Below are 6,207 nucleotides of genomic sequence, written 5' to 3'. Positions count from 1 at the left end.
CACCCGACGTTTGCCTGCTCGTCCCCTCTCTGGCGTCTTCATGCTGATTTTCGTGCTGCCGACAGCCGCGCCTGCTACGGTGTTTGCTGCTCGGTCTGCACAGCAGGCAGTGATACGAAGGGAGAGAAAATAGGGCCAAGCGATTGTGAGGTCTGACTTTTTCCTGGAAAGCGATTGTGTGATGCAAATGTATTACTCTTTTGAACGCATATTGTTTTGAGAAGCAAAACGCTTTATTTTTTAAACCCCAGCCAACTAGCCGGACTACCTTCATCAACACCAAAACGAGGCTGGAACTCTGCTCACAGGACGCAGCAGGGGGTAAGAAGATGTTCAGAAATGATGTTTCTAGTAAGAGAGTATCCCGGAGGAGCAGTACGGTTTTCATCCTGGTCCTGGAACTCTGGACAGGCTCTTTACCTCGTGTGTTTTGGGGACTCGGCGCAGGCTTTGGACCGTGTCCCTTGTGGTGTCCTGTGGAAGGAGCTCCGGGTTGCATGGGGGGGGGGGGGTTTAGGCCTGTTGTTATGGGCCGCAGCCATGGGTCAGAGCACTTCCTGTTCAGTTTGCTTAGGTTTTTTATTCTGTGTGTGTTCCTGCAGCATATTCTAGATGCGTTTGATTTCTAAATTCAAACAATAACTGGTATCTGTTACAGTTTAAAGGTTAGAATACACGGGTGCTGAATCCTCATGGGCACACAAACCAAGCCCTCCATCTAAAATGTGCATTTAAGCAGTGAAAATGCACACATTGCTGATGTGTGGCCTCTGTTAGAGGATAGCATCGTAAAACCATCAGTATGCAGGCTTTTTAGTGTGAAAGGAAGAGAACTGTCTCACGTTTTATGGTTGCACAGACAGTTTGACTGAAAACATTCTGAATAAACCAAAAAAGAAACAGCAGTTTTATAGTTTTATTGAATTGCATCACTCTACATCATCTAGAATTTCAACAAGATATTTTTTTAAAGACCAAATATAATACTTGCATCCCTGCAACGAGTCTCCACACTTGAAGAGAAAGCAGTTTTTACTGAAACATACATTAAGAATTAATATTTCATTAAACATTGCCATAAAAGTGTTCATTCTTGTATGCCATTATTCTAGTCATATATATATAATTCATATAATAGATTTTAGTCTCTGTCTCCTTCATAGGAATACCGGAAAATGAAAAAAGAAGTTAAGAAATGCACAAAACCCATTGAAGAGTAGCTCGGCCTAACACTACAGCAAAGAAGTTACTGGACATTCAGTTGACATGCACTCGTTTGAAGGATAGAAAAAAAAACAGCCATAGAAGGGAAGAGTCATGGCCTTTTATGTTGGTCAGTTTGGCAAATTCCTGATTGGCTTTTTGGTGTCATGTGACCACACCCATCCAATCCCCCGGCTTCCCCCACAGCAGGCCTGATCTGGGCACCCCGCGTCCTCCCGCTGTTCCAGGAAAACATTCAGACCAAAACCAGTGTCGGAACACTTTAAACAGCATGACTCTTCCATTGTATGGCGAAGCACAGGTTGCACTGAGGAGCAGGAGGATAGAAAAAGAACACAGTCTGCGGGACGTTCAGGAATGTATCAACAGGAAACAGTATTGGCATTTCTGACAGTCGAGCTATCCGACTCGTATTCCCAGTGAAAGAACCCTCGGTTAGAGCCTGTGGGCTGCACACAGCTGGACTCTGTGAGTCTATGGCTATCAGTACAAAGTGAGTAAACACTGATTCATGCAATATGGCTTCATGTTTTTTGAGAATACAGCAGCTCCATCTTGAATGCAGCGGCGCAGCTGTTCTATAAGCCTACAGTCGTATGCATTTCTGCAGCCATGTGTGCGGTGATGTTCGGACTTGAACGAGTCTGGCCCTGCTCGGTGCAGCCCAGAGCTCTAAGAGAAGGCAACGGTGCTGGATCGGTGCTGGATCCGCATCGGTACGAGTGCTGCTTGGAGCCCCGATCTCTGCCACCATGGCACAGACCAGACTGGCTGCCACCAACGAAGGGAAACGGCGCCGACGGGGCGGTGAATGGAGAGCGTGGCGCTGTGGGCCGAACCGCTTTTAACCAGTTCAACAGAAACACTACGAGTCTCCACACACACTGATCCTTAACTCCGCCTTCAGGCCACAATATTCACTTTTTACATTGGCCGTTTCTCAATACCCAAGTACGCAAGTCCGTACTCGCGTGCTTACAAGTCCGTACTCGTCAGAAGTACGGACTTCTGAGCACACAAGCACGCTCATTGTGCATTTGGAACGGAAGCGTCATCATCGCTCGTGCCGCACTGCTTTCTGGGAGAGCAAGCTGTCTGAAGTCACCACAGAAGAAAACTCCAGAAAATGGGCGGAGCAAGCGCACATCCGGGAATGTGGAGCGTACTTGTCTGGATGCGTACTTTGAATTCGAACAGTACTTGGTCCTTCGGTGATGACGTTTCAGAAGTGCACGAGTACAGACAAGTACGCATATTGAGAAACGGCCATTGAGCTCTTTGAGTCCGATTGTTTGAAAGAGGCGGGCTGATGGTGGCAAGGGGGGGGGGCGGGGTCTGAGCCGAATAAGGCAAGGTCACCAAATACCTGCAACTTATCGAAAGTTTTTTACTGGATTACATTTTTTTCAAGCAGATTTAAGAAGGAATTATAATGTACGGCGGCGGCTTTAGTGCTGTTGCACGTTTAGGATTACGTGTTTGGTCTGTTAACTCTGACTATGGGCCCCTGTCCGCGTTTCTATGGCAACGCCACTGTAACCTCTTTATTATCAGTGGAGGAACTTGTCTGAAGTCGGTTGGACAGCTTCAGGGACTGTGTTGTGGTGCCATAGCTCATATACCAACATTTGGTGTCTACAGGCTGTATGACTCAGAGCGGATGGACATTACCTTCTCTATTTTCTGTGGTTTCTTCTCATGATTGGTTCCTTAAAGAAAAGAAAGCGGCAAACGCTCTCTACTCATCAGGAACTTTTTAAAAGCACCGCATGGACACGAGCCCCGAAAGCATCTCAAACCAAGAATGTTACCGGTCGAGTTATTCCCCTTCACAGCTGCAGGTGGGATCAGGTGTGGTAAGATGAGGGATCATGTGTTCCATCTGCTACAGCGTTGTGAAAAATCAAGGTATTTATTTTCATGATATTTTTGTATTATACTGTATTTTGTAGAGTAAATGCAACACAAATGTGTCGTGTGGTCTGAGGGGGGTGTACTACTGTCTCTTTGAGCCTCCCGGCTCCACAAACGTTAAACTTGTCAGACTTAAAAGCATGGTTGGTAATCCTGGAGAGCTAGCAAGATTTGAAAGTGGCACCTCTGCTAAGCTCCACGGCCGATCGTCATTTCCTGTCAAAACGGCAGTTTCAAGCTAGCTACAACGAGGGTAGGTTCACTTCCTGTTTTCAAAACAAAAGCACCAATTTTATCGTAATGGCTTTCCCTATGATAAAAGGCAACGGGTATTTTATTTTGTGAAAATAACCGGAAGTGCGTTGCTCACTACGGCAACGTACTTCCACACAACGTACAATACACTATTGTAAATAGCCGGTATTTTGTCAGGTTTTCAACACGTTGGGGATCTAAACGACTACTTTCTCGCCTGAAAATGTTTCAAATGTTGCTAAAGTTTACAGAGTTTAGAGCTTAAGGGAAATCAGCTTCAGGCCGGCTGTTTCAGCTCGGGCAAGAGCGAAATGCATTGTGGGTAAACACTCTGCATACTGTCTGATCGATGAATATGTAGTATGCGATTTCGAATGTTTCGACGGCGTGGAAGTTGATAAATCTTTCTCATGGCTAAAAACAACGCAGAGAAGAAGAAGCTAATGTTAGTATTGGGCTAACACGAGCTACAAAAGTAGCCAAGTTGGCAAACCTTACATATTTCATGAAAATAACAAATCCCCCCCGAAGCAAAACTAATAATTAGCTGTCCGACAGAAAGAGAGCGACCTCTGCATCGCTTTGCAGGCCCTTCAGGTCCCTCAGGTGTCTCCACCGCTCAAACGCTGCACTGATGTTGACTCTGGTCTTTGCTTCCGGCTTTATCCAGAGCAGCTGTTTCTGCCTCCGGCTTCCTTCTTCTTCCCCTTTCAGTGGGGCGAGCCCTTACAGGTAATGGTAGTTTTGGCTGCATTTTCTCTGCCGTTGCACTCACATTAAGTTATTTTTGGCACCGGTGAAATGGCGTGCGGAGGAGGGGGCCGACAGAGGGGGGGGGGAGGCAGAACGGACAGAATCAGACACGAAGGCATCTGATTGGTTTCTTGTCCTCGGCCCGAGCAGTTTGGATTGGTCAGCTTTTTGTCAGTCCTGCAGCTGCCACAGAGGTCTGATTTTTTTTCGGCCCTTTTTCTAAATACATCATGTATGGATCACACAGGATAGACGAACCATTTCACCCAGTATTACAAAACGTGTTTCTGAACAGGATTAGCAACCATGCCTTTAACGGGAACTGGAACATATTAATGGGCTAATTTACTCTGTCTGATCGTTATATTGATGCTCAAAAGTCTAGAAGTTAAAAAAACAGAACAGTGGGCATGTTTCCGTGATGTCAGAAAATCTAAATATCGTTCGTCCAACTAAAAGATGACTTTTTAAATATTTTGAAACCTTTTCAAAGTCGTATTAAAACGCCCAGACAAGGCAGCTGGAAGTCAAATATATGCGTTTCTGTCCCGGTTTTACCTGCTAAATTAAGCTGGTTTGGTCCCCGATGCGTCAGCAAATAAGAACAAACAGAGGACATATCTATCAGTTGGACGTACTCCCCTCTGTGCTCCTATAGCGGGATAAGGACGGTCGTCCAGTTACATAACTCTCAAGCTGTGACTTAGAGCGTGCAGCTCAACATATGCTCCCTTAGCTTAGAAGCTATGTCACCAACTATTAGCTCAACATGGGGCTTCTTCAGAGTTCAGGTTAAAATCTCCTGCGAATCAACTATTTAATATATCAGATGAAGGAAAAAAGATGGCACTGTAATATGATTTTAAATGGGATATACAGAGACTCTGAAGTACTTTCAGTCCTGTTTTAATTAGGGCTGTCGGCCGATATTCAGCTCGTTAACACAAGCTGAAAAAAAACACTTTAATTTAACCTCGAAGATAAAAAGATCACGAGCATAACCTTTTATTTTTGTAGTACACCCCTCTGCAGCTGGGAATTTATGACCCCTCAACGAAAGCAGCATCTATTAAAAACCTTCTCGACCCGCTCTACTGTGTGGTGATGTTTAAGGCTTTATATTCAGATGGGTTTATCCGTTTCTGATGAGATCTAATCTGATTCGAGCAAACTGTGAGGAGAAGCCGCAGTGCCTCTGAAGCTACTGCCACATTGCACCACAGCACTAAAAATATGTCAAGAGATACAAATAGAATCATAGTAGAACAACGTTTTCATATGTACAACCTCCACTAGACTTACACAGCTAATACAAGCTATCCATCGCCACTTCAGACACTGATGCACAAACAGACGGTTAAAAAGTCATCCGAGTGGAGCTGCATGAGGAGCAGTGAGGTGCTACCTGCGTCGGAAAGAACGATAATAACTGCTCATATCCGGGGACGAGAGTAGAATTTAATCAAAATGAATGGAAATAAGTGTTAGCAGCCAGCCTGACACCTGCTGGCCTGCTATTCCCAAGTTACCCCTGCATGAGATGACTTTAATCAGTTCTCATGCCTGAGACATTACTCCCACAGCAGCCATCGTTTATCCAGTGAGAAACCTCCACGAGATGCTTCTGTTGGGTGTAGGTGAGCGTTTAAAACCTGAACTTTCCCTTCCCGGGGTCTTTCCCTCCAACAAGGCGAGGTCTAAGGCATGTGGGCGACTTTAACTGAACCCGGTGAAGAGTTGGAACATCTATAAAGGAAGAACTCATCAAACTGTGGTGTGAAATCCAGCAAAGGCCTTCACAGAAGCTGTTATCGGACGTCAAAACAAGCGTCCAGAATCCCTCGCAGTTCCTTTGGTTTTAAGAGCTTCGTCTGGCTCCCCCCACAACGCTTTTTTTCTAATTTCCAATTCAAACATCCATCCATAAAATCCTTCAATCCATTTACGTTCTTTTGAATGTTGAGGTGGCAACAAACTGTGGGGGACACGTATTTCCTTTCCTTTGATAAAAGGGAGTTTTCTCTGCTTGGAGACGTAATAAAGGAAGCTTTGCGGCTCCTT

Source organism: Odontesthes bonariensis, chromosome 7, assembly GCF_027942865.1.
Source record: "Odontesthes bonariensis isolate fOdoBon6 chromosome 7, fOdoBon6.hap1, whole genome shotgun sequence".
NCBI lineage: Eukaryota > Metazoa > Chordata > Actinopteri > Atheriniformes > Atherinopsidae > Odontesthes > Odontesthes bonariensis.
The sequence above is the reverse complement of the archived record's forward strand: the minus strand, read 5'-3'. Positions refer to the sequence as shown.